Genomic DNA, 13,453 nt, shown 5'->3' on the forward strand with positions numbered 1-13,453 from the left:
AGCTGTGTGTCATCCGCATAGCAGTGAAAGTTAACATTATGTTTTCGAATAACATCCCCAAGAGGTAAAATATATAGTGAAAACAATAGTGGTCCTAAAACGGAACCTTGAGGAACACCGAAATTTACAGTTGATTTGTCAGAGGACAAACCATTCACAGAGAAAAACTAATATCTTTCCGACAGATAAGATCTAAACCAGGCCAGAACTTGTCTGTGTAGACCAATTTGGGTTTCCAATCACTCCAAAATAATGTGGTGATCGATGGTATCAAAAGCAGCACTAAGGTCTAGGAGCACCAGGACAGATGCAGAGCCTCGGTCCGATGCCATTAAAATGTAATTTACCACCTTCCCAAGTGCAGTCTCAGTGCTATGATGGGGTCTAAAACCAGACTGAAGCATTTCGTATACATTGTTTGTCTTCAGGAAGGCAGTGAGTTGCTGCGCAACAGCCTTTTCAAAAATGTTTGAGAGGAATGGAAGATTCGATATAGGCCGATAGTTTTTGATATTTTCTGGGTCAAGGTTTGGCTTTTTCAAGAGAGGCTTTATTACTGCCACTTTTAGTGAGTTTGGTACACATTCGGTGGATAGAGAGCTGTTTATTGTATTCAACATAGGAGGGCCAAGCACAGGAAGCAGCTCTTTCAGTAGTTTAGTTGGAATAGGGTCCAGTATGCAGCTTGATGGTTTATAGAGGCCATGACTTTTTTCATCATTGTGTCAAGAGATAAAGTACTAAAACACTTGAGCGTCTCTCTTGATCCTAGGTCCTGGCAGAGTTGTGCAGACTCAGGACAACTGAGCTTTGAAGGAATACGCAGATTTAAAGAGGAGTCCGTAATTTGCTTTCTAATAATCATAATCTTTTCCTCAAAGAAGTTCATGAATTTATCACTGCTAAAGTGAAAGTCATCCTCTCTTGGGGAATACTGCTTTTTAGTTAGCTTTGCGACAGTATCAAAAAGGAATTTCGGATTGTTCTTATTTTCCTCAATTAAGTTAGAAAAATAGGATGATTGAGCAGCAGTAAGGGCTCTCCGGTACTGCACGGTACTGTCTTTCCAAGCTAGTCGGAAGACTTCCAGTTTGGTGTGGCGCCATCCGTTCCAATTTTCTGGAAGCTTGCTTCAGAGCTCGGGTATTTTCTGTGTACCAGGGAGCTAGTTTCTTATGAGAAATGTTTTTAGTTTTTAGGGGTGCAACTGCATCTAGGGCATTGCGCAAGGTTAAATTGAGTTCCTCAGTTAGGTGGTTAACTGATTTTTGTCCTCTGGCGTCCTTGGGTAGACAGAGGGAATCTGGAAGGACATCAAGGAATCTTTGTGTTGTCTGTGAATTTATAGCACGACTTTTGATTTTCCTTGGTTGGGGTCTGAGCAGATTATTTGTTGCAATTGCAAACGTAATAAAATGGTGGTCCGATAGTCCAGGATTATGAGGAAAAACATTAAGATCCACAACATTTATTCCATGGGACAAAACTAGGTCCAGAGTATGACTGTGACAGTGAGTGGGTCCAGAGACATGTTGGACAAAACCCACTGAGTCGATGATGGCTCCGAAAGCCTTTTGGAGTGGGTCTGTGGACTTTTCCATGTGAATATTAAAGTCACCAAAGATAAGAATATTATCTGCTATGACTACAAGGTCCGATAGGAATTCAGGGAACTCAATGAGGAACTCTGTATATGGCCCAGGAGGCCTGTAAACAGTAGCTATAAAAAGTGATTGAGTAGGCTGCATAGATTTCATGAATAGAAGCTCAAAAGACGAAAACTTAATTTTTTATTTTTTGTAAATTGAAATTTGCTATCGTAAATGTTAGCAACACCTCCGCCTTTCCGGGATGCACGGGGGATATGGTCACTAGTGTAGCCAGGAGGTGAGGCCCCATTTAACACCGTAAATTCATCAGTCTTAAGCCATGTTTCAGTCAGGCCAATCACATCAAGATTATGATCAGTGATTAGTTCATTGACTATAATTGCCTTTGAAGTAAGGGATCTAACAATAAGTAGCCCTATTTTGAGATGTGAGGTATCATGATCTCTTTCAATAATGACAGGAATGGAGGTGGTCTTTATCCTAGTGAGATTGCTAAGGCGAACACCGCCATGTTTAGTTTTGCCCAACCTAGGTCGAGGCACAGACACGGTCTCAATGGTGATAGCTGAGCTGACTACACTGACTTTGCTAGTGGCAGACTCCACTATGCTGGCAGACTGGCTAACAGCCTGCTGCCTGGCCTGCACCCTATTTCATTGTGGAGCTAGAGGAGTCAGAGCCCTGTCTGTGTTGGTAGATAAGACGAGAGCACCCTTCCAGCTAGGATGGAGTCCGTCACTCCTCAGCAGGTCAGGCTTGGTCCTGTTTGTGGGTGAGTCCCAGAAAGAGGGCCAATTATCTTTTGGGAGGGGCAGAAAACAGTTTTCAACCAGCGATTGAGTTGTGAGACTCTGCTGTCCGGTTGAGCGTTCCTACAGCATTTCCTTCCAGAAACCGTGAGAAAGTTGTCCGGCTGCGGCGACTGTGCCAGGGGATTTATACTACTATCTGTACTTACTGGTGGCACAGACGCTGTTTCATCCTTTCCTACACTGAAATTACCCTTGCCTAACGATTGCGTCTGAAGCTGGGCTTGTAGCACAGCTATCCTCGCCGTAAGGCGATCGTTCTCCTGTATATTATGAGTACAGCGACTGCAATTAGAAGGCATCATGTTAATGTTACTACTTAGCTTCGGCTGTTGGAGGTCCTGACGAACCGTGTCCAGATAAAGCGCCCGGAGTGAAAAAGTTGAGGGAAAAAAACAAAAATATAAACGGTAATTAAAAAGTAAAAACCGTAAAGTTGTCAGGTAGAAAAATAGGTTGGCAACAAAACGCACAGCAACTCGTAAACAAGTCTGCAAGTTGTGACCGGAAATAACTTGACTTACACCTTAGCCAAATACATTTAAACAAAGTTTTTAACAATTCCTGACATTTAATCCTAGTAAAAAGTCCCTGTCTTCGGTCAGTTAGGATCACCACTTTATTTTAAGAATGTGACATGTCAGAATAATAATAGAGAGAATGATTTATTTCATCTTTTATTTCTTTCATCACTTTCCCAGTGGGACTGGCGTTTACATACACTCTGTTAGTATTTGGTAGCATTGCCTTTAAATTGTTTAACTTTGGTAAAACTTTTGGAGTAGCCTTCTACAAGCTTCCCACAATAAGTTGGGTAAATTTTGGCCCATTCCTCCTGACAGAGCTGGTGTAACTGAGTCAGGTTTGTAGGCCTCCTTGCTCGCACAAGCTTTTTCAGTTCTGCCCACACATTTTCGATGGGATTGAGGTCAGGGCTTTGTGATGGCCACTCCAATACCTTGACTTTGTTGTCTTTAAGCCATTTTGCCACAACTTTGGAAGTATGTATGAAGTCATTGTCCATTTGGAAGACCCATTTGTGACCAAGCTTTAACTTCCTGACTGATGTCTTGAGATGTTGCTTCAATATATCCACATAATTTAGCTTCTCATGATGACATCTATTTTGTGAAGTGGACCATACCTCCTGCAGCAAAGCACCCCCACAACATGACGCTGCCACCCCCGTGCTTCACGGTTGGGATGGTGTTCTTCGGCCTGCAAGCCTCCCTTTTTCCTCCAAACATAACAATGGTCATTATGGCCAAACAGTTCTATTTTTGTTTCATCAGACCAGAGGATATTTCTCAAAATCGTACGACCTTTGTCCCCATGTGCAGTTGCAAAGCGTAGTCTGGATTTTTTATGGCGGTTTTGGAGCAGTGGCTTCTTTCTTTCTGAGCGGCCTTTCAGGTTGTCGATAAAGGACTCGTTTTACTGTGGATATAGATACTTTTGTACCGTTTCCTCCAGCATCTTTACAAGGTCCTTTGCTGTTGTTAAGGGATTGATTGGCACTTTTCGCACCAAAGTACGTTCATCTCTAAGAGACAGAACAGCCGTTTGATGGCTGCTTGGTCCAATGGTGTTTATACTTGCGTTCTATTGTTTGCACAGATTAACGTGGTACCTTCAGGCATTTGGAAATTGCTCCCAAGGTTGAACCAGACTTGTGGAGGTCTACAATTTTTTTCTGAGGTCTTGGCTGATTTCATTTGATTTTCCCATGATGTCAAGCAAAGAGGCACTGAGTTTGAAGGTAGGCCTTGGAATACATCCACAGGTACACCTTCAGTTGACTCAAATTATGTCAATTAGCCTATCAGAACCTTCTAAAGCCATGACATAATTTCCTGACATTTTACAAGCTGTTTAAGGGGACTATCAACTTAGTGTATATAAACTTCTGTCCCACTAGAATTGTGATACAGTGAATTATAAGTGAAATAATCTGTCTGTAAACAATTGTTGGAAAAATTACTTGTGTCATGCACAAAAAAATGCCAAAACTATAGTTTGTTAACAAGAAATTTGTGGAATGGTTGAACAACGAGTGTATGTAAGTGTATGTAAACTTCCGACTTTAACTGCATGAATCAATAGGACCCAGGAAGTGATTCAGTTCCATTTCCATGTTGTTATATGAAATGTGGGCCTGATAAAGTTGATTATTTCTTGGCATGGAAATACAGTGATTCACACACAGAGAACTTCAACAGAGCACCTTCACACCTGAGAACTTTAAACAGCTCTTCTCAGCACAGAACCCAGTCAACAGGAAGTGGTTTTCAGTTTCTTGTCACAGTCACTCACACTTTAAAAGGGAGCTACACCCCCTGACCCTAACCATATATGTTTACCTCTCAAAGTCATGAAAAACTGTTTAGACACACCTGTCTATAATGTTTAGTCATTGTGTCTAATTTCAGCACTTACAAAATGTGTTAGAAATAGGCAATATCTCATTCCCATAACAAAGTCAGACATTTAAAGCTGAGCTAGATTATGGCTCATGAGAATAGCCTTATACCTATAGACAGGCAAAGATAGTTTTTCACACTGTCATTGAAATTCTTATTAATGTTGGTAGGAATAGCTAATTTAAGCAACTCAATGTACACTACCAGTCAAAGTTTGGACACAACAACTCATTCAAGGGTTTTTCTTTATTTTTAGCATTTTCTACATTATAGAATAATAGTGAAGACATCAGAACTATGCAATAACACATATGGAATCATGTAGTAACCAAAAAGGTTTTAAACAATCTAAATATATTTTAGATGTTCAATTCTTAAAAGTAGCCACGCTTTGCCTTGATTACATTTTTGCATACTCTTGGCATTCTCTCAACCAGCTTCACCTGGAATGCTTTTCCTCCAACAAGTTGAAGGAGTTGCCAAATATGCTGAGCACTTGTTGGCTGCTTTTCCTTCACTCTGTGGTCCAGCTCATCCCAAACCTTCTCATTTGGGTTGAGGTCCTGTGATTTTGGAGGCCAGGTCATCTGATGCAGCACTCCATCACTCTCCTTCTTGGTCAAATAGCACGTACACAGCCTGGAGGTGTGTTGGGTCATTGTCCTATTGAAAAACAAATGATAGTCCTACTAAGCGCAAACCAGATGTGAGACTGTCACGCCCTGGCCTTAGTTATCTTTTTTTTCTTTATTATTTTGGTTAGGCCAGGGTGTGACATGGGTGATTTATTGTGTTCGTCTTGTCTAGGGGTTTTAGTAGATTAATGGGGTTGTGTTCAGTTTAGTTGTCTAGGTAAGTCTATGTTTGCCTAGAGTGGTTCTCAAACAGAGGCAGGTGTTTATTGTTGTCTCTGATTGGGAACCATATTTAGACAGCCATATTCTTTGGGTATTTTGTGGGTGATTGTTTCCTATCTTTGTGTTTTATGCACCAGTTAGGACTGTTGCGGTTTTCACGTTTATTGTTTTTGTAGTTTGTTCATGTTTTGAGTTTTCTTATTAAAAAACAATGAACTATAACCACGCTGCGTTTTGGTCTGCCTCTCCTTCCAAGGAAGAAAGCCGTGACACTTGATACCATTTCAAAGAAACACTTTGAAGTTTGTGTAAATGGGAAATTAATGTAGGAGAATATAACACATTAGATCTGGTAAAAGATAATACAAACTTTTGCAAGAAAATAGTAAAAATAAAGAAAAACCCTGGAATTAGTAGGTTTGTCCAAACATTTGACTGGTACTGTATATATATTTTTATTCAGATTTTTCAGAGGGTGCTGCAGCACCCTCAGCACCTCTACTTCCTACAGCTGTGGCTGCTGCAGCACCCTCATCACCTCTACTTCCTACAGCTGTGGCTGCTGCACCCTCATCACCTCTACTTCCTACAGCTGTGGCTGCTGCTTCACCCTCAGCACCTCTACTTCCTACAGCTGTGGCTGCTGCAGCACCCTCAGCACCTCTACTTCCTACAGCTGTGGCTGCTGCAGCACCCTCATCACCTCTACTTCCTACAGCTGTGGCTGCTGCAGCACCCTCAGCACCTCTACTTCCTACAGCTGTGGCTGCTGCAGCACCCTCAGCACCTCTACTTCCTACAGCTGTGGCTGCTGCTTCACCCTCAGCACTTCTACTTCCTACAGCTGTGGCTGCTGCAGCACCCTCAGCACCTCTACTTCCTACAGCTGTGGCTGCTGCAGCACCCTCATCACCTCTACTTCCTACAGCTGTGGCTGCTGCTTCACCCTCAGCACCTCTACTTCCTACAGCTGTGGCTGCTGCAGCCCCCTCATCACCTCTACTTCCTACAGCTGTGGCTGCTGCTTCACCCTCATCACCTCTACTTCCTACAGCTGTGGCTGCTGCTTCACCCTCAGCACCTCTACTTCCTACAGCTGTGGCTGCTGCTTCACCCTCAGCACCTCTACTTCCTACAGCTGTGGCTGCTGCAGCACCCTCAGCACCTCTACTTCCTACCGCTGTGGCTGCTGCTTCACCCTCAGCACCTCTACTTCCTACAGCTGTGGCTGCTGCTTCACCCTCAGCACCTCTACTTCCTACAGCTGTGGCTGCTGCTTCACCCTCAGCACCTCTACTTCCTACAGCTGTGGCTGCTGCTTCACCCTCAGCACCTCTACTTCCTACAGCTGTGGCTGCTGCAGCACCCTCATCACCTCTACTTCCTACAGCTGTGGCTGCTGCAGCACCCTCAGCACCTCTACTTCCTACAGCTGTGGCTGCTGCTTCACCCTCAGCACCTCTACTTCCTACAGCTGTGGCTGCTGCAGCACCCTCATCACCTCTACTTCCTACAGCTGTGGCTGCTGCTTCACCCTCAGCACCTCTACTTCCTACAGCTGTGGCTGCTGCTTCACCCTCAGCACCTCTACTTCCTACAGCTGTGGCTGCTGCAGCACCCTCATCACCTCTACTTCCTACAGCTGTGGCTGCTGCTTCACCCTCAGCACCTCTACTTCCTACAGCTGTGGCTGCTGCAGCACCCTCATCACCTCTACTTCCTACAGCTGTGGCTGCTGCAGCACCCTCAGCACCTCTACTTCCTACAGCTGTGGCTGCTGCTTCACCCTCAGCACCTCTACTTCCTACAGCTGTGGCTGCTGAAGCACCATAAATACATATTCTGGAAGTAGCTTTAAGATGTTGGATATTTCTACGTTTACGATAGCAAAAATTGGTGCTGAGAGTGGGGGTTCCATTTTTTAAACAACTAATTGACTGATGTTTGTTAATTTATCTGAATTCCATTTTGTTCTGTTTTTTTCTGCAAGTTTCTCTATAGATAAATCAGAGACAGCCTGAACTGTGCGATGAAGTAGGAAGTTGTAGTTTCCAACAGGACAAAATTCTACATAGTTTAGTGCATAAAACGTGGCAATTAACTACAGTGACCATAATCCATTGCGCATCTACTTGTCCAGTTGTGTTTCTTTTATGCCTGCTACAGAAGAGACAGAAGAATGCATGACCGTGAGGGGACATAGAGAGCAGCTGATGCTTTGCGAGCTGTCTGTACCTGAAAATACATGATCATAAAAGTATGCCCTATTAAAGAACTACAAAATAGCAATTTAGTCAGACAGCATAGGCAGCAGCTATAGAGATTAGATGAAATGGAATGAAGTAATAAAGCAATCAAATAAAAAACGTCATTTACACAAAACAACTGACATATTATTAAAGTTAAGTCATGTGAATAAATGATAAGCAGTAATGGACAGCCACTACCATCATGGGACCTATATTAATTGTTTATTTATTTATTAATTGTATTTTTATTTTTACAGTGTTCAACCCAAATAATCACAACTGAAATCCGTGATTATTTTTTAACAATCGAACCAAAACCCGAACAGATCTCAAAAAGCACTCATTGCTCAGCACCAGCAACAAGACTGTAGAGCACAGATCTGTGAAAAAATACTGTCAACCTCATTATTATCTGGCATTATCAATTAATTTGACACTTTACTTCAGCAAAGTGTGTCATAAGGAAGTCAACTTTGCACAACACAGAAGTCCCCCATTGAGTCATAAACAACTTCAAAGAGGACGGAGGAAGTAGTGAGGTGAGTAAATGCTACCGTTGTTTATTTAGTATTTGAGTCATTCAAAGTTGTCAGATCAGGGTAAGATACCAGATTTAATCTCCCACACTTCTAAATTGAACATTGTGTGGTTTTTACCTCCTTCTCCTTCTCTTCAGGCTGAGGTTCACATTACAGATAATTGCAAAGTTTTCAAGTGTTCTGACAGTTTGTTGTCTGTGTGGTTTTTGTTCATCTATCCTCGTGGAGTCATGCAATCCCCAAAAGTCCCCACAAGGATAGTAAAACAAGGACAACTCTCCCTCGTGGGGACATTTCCCACATCCCCACAAGGGAAAAGACAATTTAAGATTAAGGTTACAATTAGGATGAAGGGTTAGGTTTAGGGGTTAAGTTTAGGGTTACAATTAGGATGAAGGGTTAGGTTTAGGGTTTAAGGTTAATGTTAGTTCCCCACAAGGATAAAAAAAAACAAGTGTGTGTCTTCAATTTTCACAAGTATGTGCTTAGTACAAAACTCCAAAGACACATTAGAGAGAATATAGTAGATGGTTGATGTCAAAAAGTGATTTAATTTTTTTTTCTGTCTCCTGTGTTTGACTTGTTAATGTTCTCACAATATTGAGTGTGTGCTTATGTAACTTGATAGTGCAGCTGTTTCTTTGAAGTGAAGCACATGTTTGAAATAATAAGTGATGGCCTGGTGATTGATGTGTCACGTAGTGACCTTGTTGAACTTAAAGAAAATGTGTTTGAAAAAAAGTAATTTCCGGGTAGGTCTGCCTGAGTATTAGCATGTCTTAGACTTGTCCTGTGAACACTACGAGCGAGAAGAAACCTCATGAGAGATAAACCACAGAAAACTACAGAAAAATGTCTGCTAGACCTATTCTAGGTGAATTGTGTCCTTCATGTTTGTTTTAATGGTGGGATTGATATGAGTGAGGGCCATATGGGTTACATTTTCCAACCGGACGATTCAACGGTGAAGATTTTCACACACAGCTGCCTCAACATCCTATTCCAGCCCAAAAATGGGAGATTTTTCTCACGTGTTTACAACAAAAGAAAACATGTATTGTGTAGTGACGTGTAACAATAACAGTTCTGATCCATATTAAGGTTTAGCAATAAACATCAGTGTTATAGTTTAATATTTTATATTGTATAGTATAACGTTAATCATTTGTATACTATGCTTAAATTAATGCAGTAAAGTTTTTGAAGAAAATAAAAGGTTTGAAAGAAAATTGTATTGTCCCTCTGTCTGGACAAAAACAATAATTACACATATAAACATTTATTGAGCATTACAGTGTTGTATTGTGTAATAATAATATGTAGGATTTATATTTATTTATTTGATTTATTTCACCTTTATTTAACCAGGTAGGCTAGTTGAGAACCATTTCTCATTTACAACTGCGACCTGGCCAAGATAAAGCATAGCAGTGTGAACAGACAACAACACAGAGTTACACATGGAGTAAACAATTAACAAGTCAATAACACAGTAGAAAAAAAGAGAGTCTATATACATTGTGTGCAAAAGGCATAAGGAGGTAGGCGAATAATTACAATTTAGCAGATTAACACTGGAGTGATAAATGATCAGATGGTCATGTACAGGTAGAGATACTGTTGTGCAAAAGAGCAGAAAAGTAAATAAATATAAACAGTATGGGGATGAGGTAGGTAAAAATGGGTGGGCTATTTACCGATGGACTATGTACAGCTGCAGCGATCGGTAAGCTGCTCAGATAGCAGATGTTTGAAGTTGGTGAGGGAGATAAAAGTCTCCAACTTCAGCGATTTTTGCAATTTGTTCCAGTCACAGGCAGCAGAGAACTGGAACGAAAGGCGGCCAAATGAGGTGTTGGCTTTAGGGATGATCAGTGAGATACACCTGCTATCAAGGTTTAGAAAAAAAACGCTTTAGTTGAATAGTTTTTTATTGCATAGTAAACTTTGAATAATTGTAAATGTATGTTTAAATCTGTCGTACAAATCCTTCGTTCTGCCCCTGAACAGGCAGTTAACCCACTGTTCCTAGGCCGTCATTGAAAATAAGAATTTGTTCTTAACTGACTTGCCTAGTTAAATAAAGATTTTAAAAAATCCCAAAAGACTGTTTGGGGTTTAATTCCACATCTGCTTGCATTGCTTGGGAGTGTATTAGCATGGCATTAGACAACGTAAATAATAGAATTGAAGTAAAATAAAAATGAACACTATTATCCCAAATTGAGATGTGAATAAAAATCTTTCAGAATGTACCTGTTTTCAGTACAGAATGACATGTATACCGATTATATTGCAAGGTTTTGTGTTTTGTCTTAATGATTGTTCTTTAGTAAATAGGAAACTCAAAAGTGTGTAAGTCTGAGAAACATGAACTAGATGGTTGTTTTATGTTTGTGAAACCTTGACATTTCTGGGTATGTCTCACCTGTAACAAATAATAATAATCATGATAATAAAAAGAATAATGTTATATTTTTATAATAATACATCTGTCAATCACCCAAATGTGTTTCTTAAAACCCTTTTTTTGCATCGGCATTTGTCACAAAGTGTTTTACACATATCCAGCCATATCCAGCCATATCCAGCCTAAAAACCTAACCTAACCTAAGACTAATCAATGAATATGCTGAAGCACAGCATCTAGTAAACACTCCCTATAAGTCATAAACTAGGATTAAACATAGAGGGTAACAACGCTCCGAGAGCTGTGCTGGGTGCACATTTAAGAGAACATGTGCCCCTTATTGTTATTCAAGATGTTCCAATAGATGACCCGCAGGGTCAGATATTAACCAGGGTGGCTATAGAGTGGGAAAAAATTCAACACTCAGGAGTTAATGTCTTGTAATTTGTATTTTATCAGCGAGAGAGAGAGAAGTTTTTTTTCACTTTTGTATATTATCTACTTCACTTGCTAAGGCAATGTTAACATATGTTTCCCATGCCAATAAAGCCCATTGAATTGAATTTAATTGAGACAGAGAGAGAGAGAGAGATAATCTATTACATAAAGTTATCGCAGATGCACACTATATAACACATTATATGAATTTGATGTCATTGTCTATTTTTTACTTTGGTATACATTGAAGGAGGTAGTCGAAAGAGAGAGCGAGACAGTAGTATTACACAATTACATAATAGATCATCACACCCACAGACATAGCTTCAATGTTGGTCATAGTTTCTTATCATCGTTTGATCATAGTTTGTCATAGTTTCTAATCATAGTTTCCAATCATAGTTTCTAGTCAGAGTAGTTTTGACACGATAAGAGAGTCAAATAGAACCCAAGAGGGCAGAAGCTATTGTCTACAAACAGTATGAATACAAACAACGGCTACTGCTGAATAGATAAATAGCCTTCATATAAAAATAAAAACATACATGTCAACAAAAACAATGAATACAAATGTCTTGTATAATATATATCTATATCCAAACATCATGTTTGAATATCCAATTAATCTTCAAAAAGCTCCATGAGGAAGAAAGGATTCCCAGATGATCTTTTAGATGTTCTGACTTCAGGACATTCTGGGCTGATGGCTGTTGGAGTGGGGAGTGGCAGTTGAGTGAGCTAGGGACTTTTGAGGCCCTGCCTCTGGGAGCCTGTCAGCTTGTGACATGATGAGAGAGAAAGAGAGAGATGGCCTACCTGCAAAATATTTTGTGCTTCAAACATAATTATATTTGAAGAGTTTTTGACCAATCAGGGGCCAAATCTCAAACACTCATAATTTTTTTTATTGTCGACACTAAAGAAAGGGAATTTGGTCATAAAAATGGTTTTTGATAAGTTATAAGCACGAAAAATAAAGATGCTTACATCGATATGTGACATCGATATAAAAGCCTTATTCATATTGGAAATTCAACTCACCTTGCTCCATGAGGAAGAAAGGATTCAAGGAGTCTCTTTAGATGTCTTCAGGGCTTCTGTCTGGGTCTTTTCTTGGTTGACTGAGACATCCAATGGATGCTCTTTTATGGGGGTAAAATTGATCTGTTTAGGTCATCAGTAAAAGGGGACATCTTAAAGAGTAGAATTCCTATTTTCTATTTTTTATTGACTGAGTAATCTCAAAGTATAAAAACAGAACAAGGAAGTTGTTGACATGATCGCCTAAAACGTTTGGAAATGTGGGATAAGCCTTTCCAAACTAGATAAAAATGTCATTAAATATAAGAACAAACTACAAATTCTTATTTTCAATGACAGCCTGAGAACAGTGCCTTAACTGCCTTGTTCAGGGGCAGAACGACAGATTTTTACCTTGTCAGCTCGGGGATTCGATTTGGCAACCGTTCGGTTGCTAGTCCAACTCTCTAACCACTAGGCTACCTGCCACCCCATGAGAGTGAGAGAATGTGCTGTACATATACTTTCTTTCTTTCATCACATTCACAGTGGGTCAGAAGTTGACATGCACTCAATTAGTATTTGGTAGTATTTGCCTTTAAATGGTTTAATTTGGGTCAAACATTTTGGGTAGCCTTCCACAAGCTTGCCTCAATAATTTGGGTCAATTCCTCCTGACAGAGCTGGTGTAACTGAGTCAGGTGGGTAGGCCTCCTTGCTCGAACAAGCTTTTTCAGTTCTGCCAACACATTTTCTATAGGATTGAGGTCAGGGCTTTGTGATGGCCACTCCAAAACCTTGACTTTGTTGTCTTTAAGCCATTTTGCCACAACTTTGGAAGTATGCTTGGATTTACAATTGTACTTCTGAGGTCTTGGCTGATTTCTTTTGATTTTCCCAGGATGGCAAGCAAAGAGGCACTGAGTTTGAAGGTAGGCCTTGAAATACATCCACAGGTACACCTCCAATTGACTCATTTTCCCACACTCTACCCCACCCAGGTGCATATTGGGGGAGGAACACAACAAATAAATAGCTTTGCATGTGTGGCTCCTTACCACAGTCAATCAGAATTGCAAACATAATCTCTGCTCAGAGGGC

Source organism: Oncorhynchus mykiss, chromosome 9, assembly GCF_013265735.2.
Source record: "Oncorhynchus mykiss isolate Arlee chromosome 9, USDA_OmykA_1.1, whole genome shotgun sequence".
NCBI lineage: Eukaryota > Metazoa > Chordata > Actinopteri > Salmoniformes > Salmonidae > Oncorhynchus > Oncorhynchus mykiss.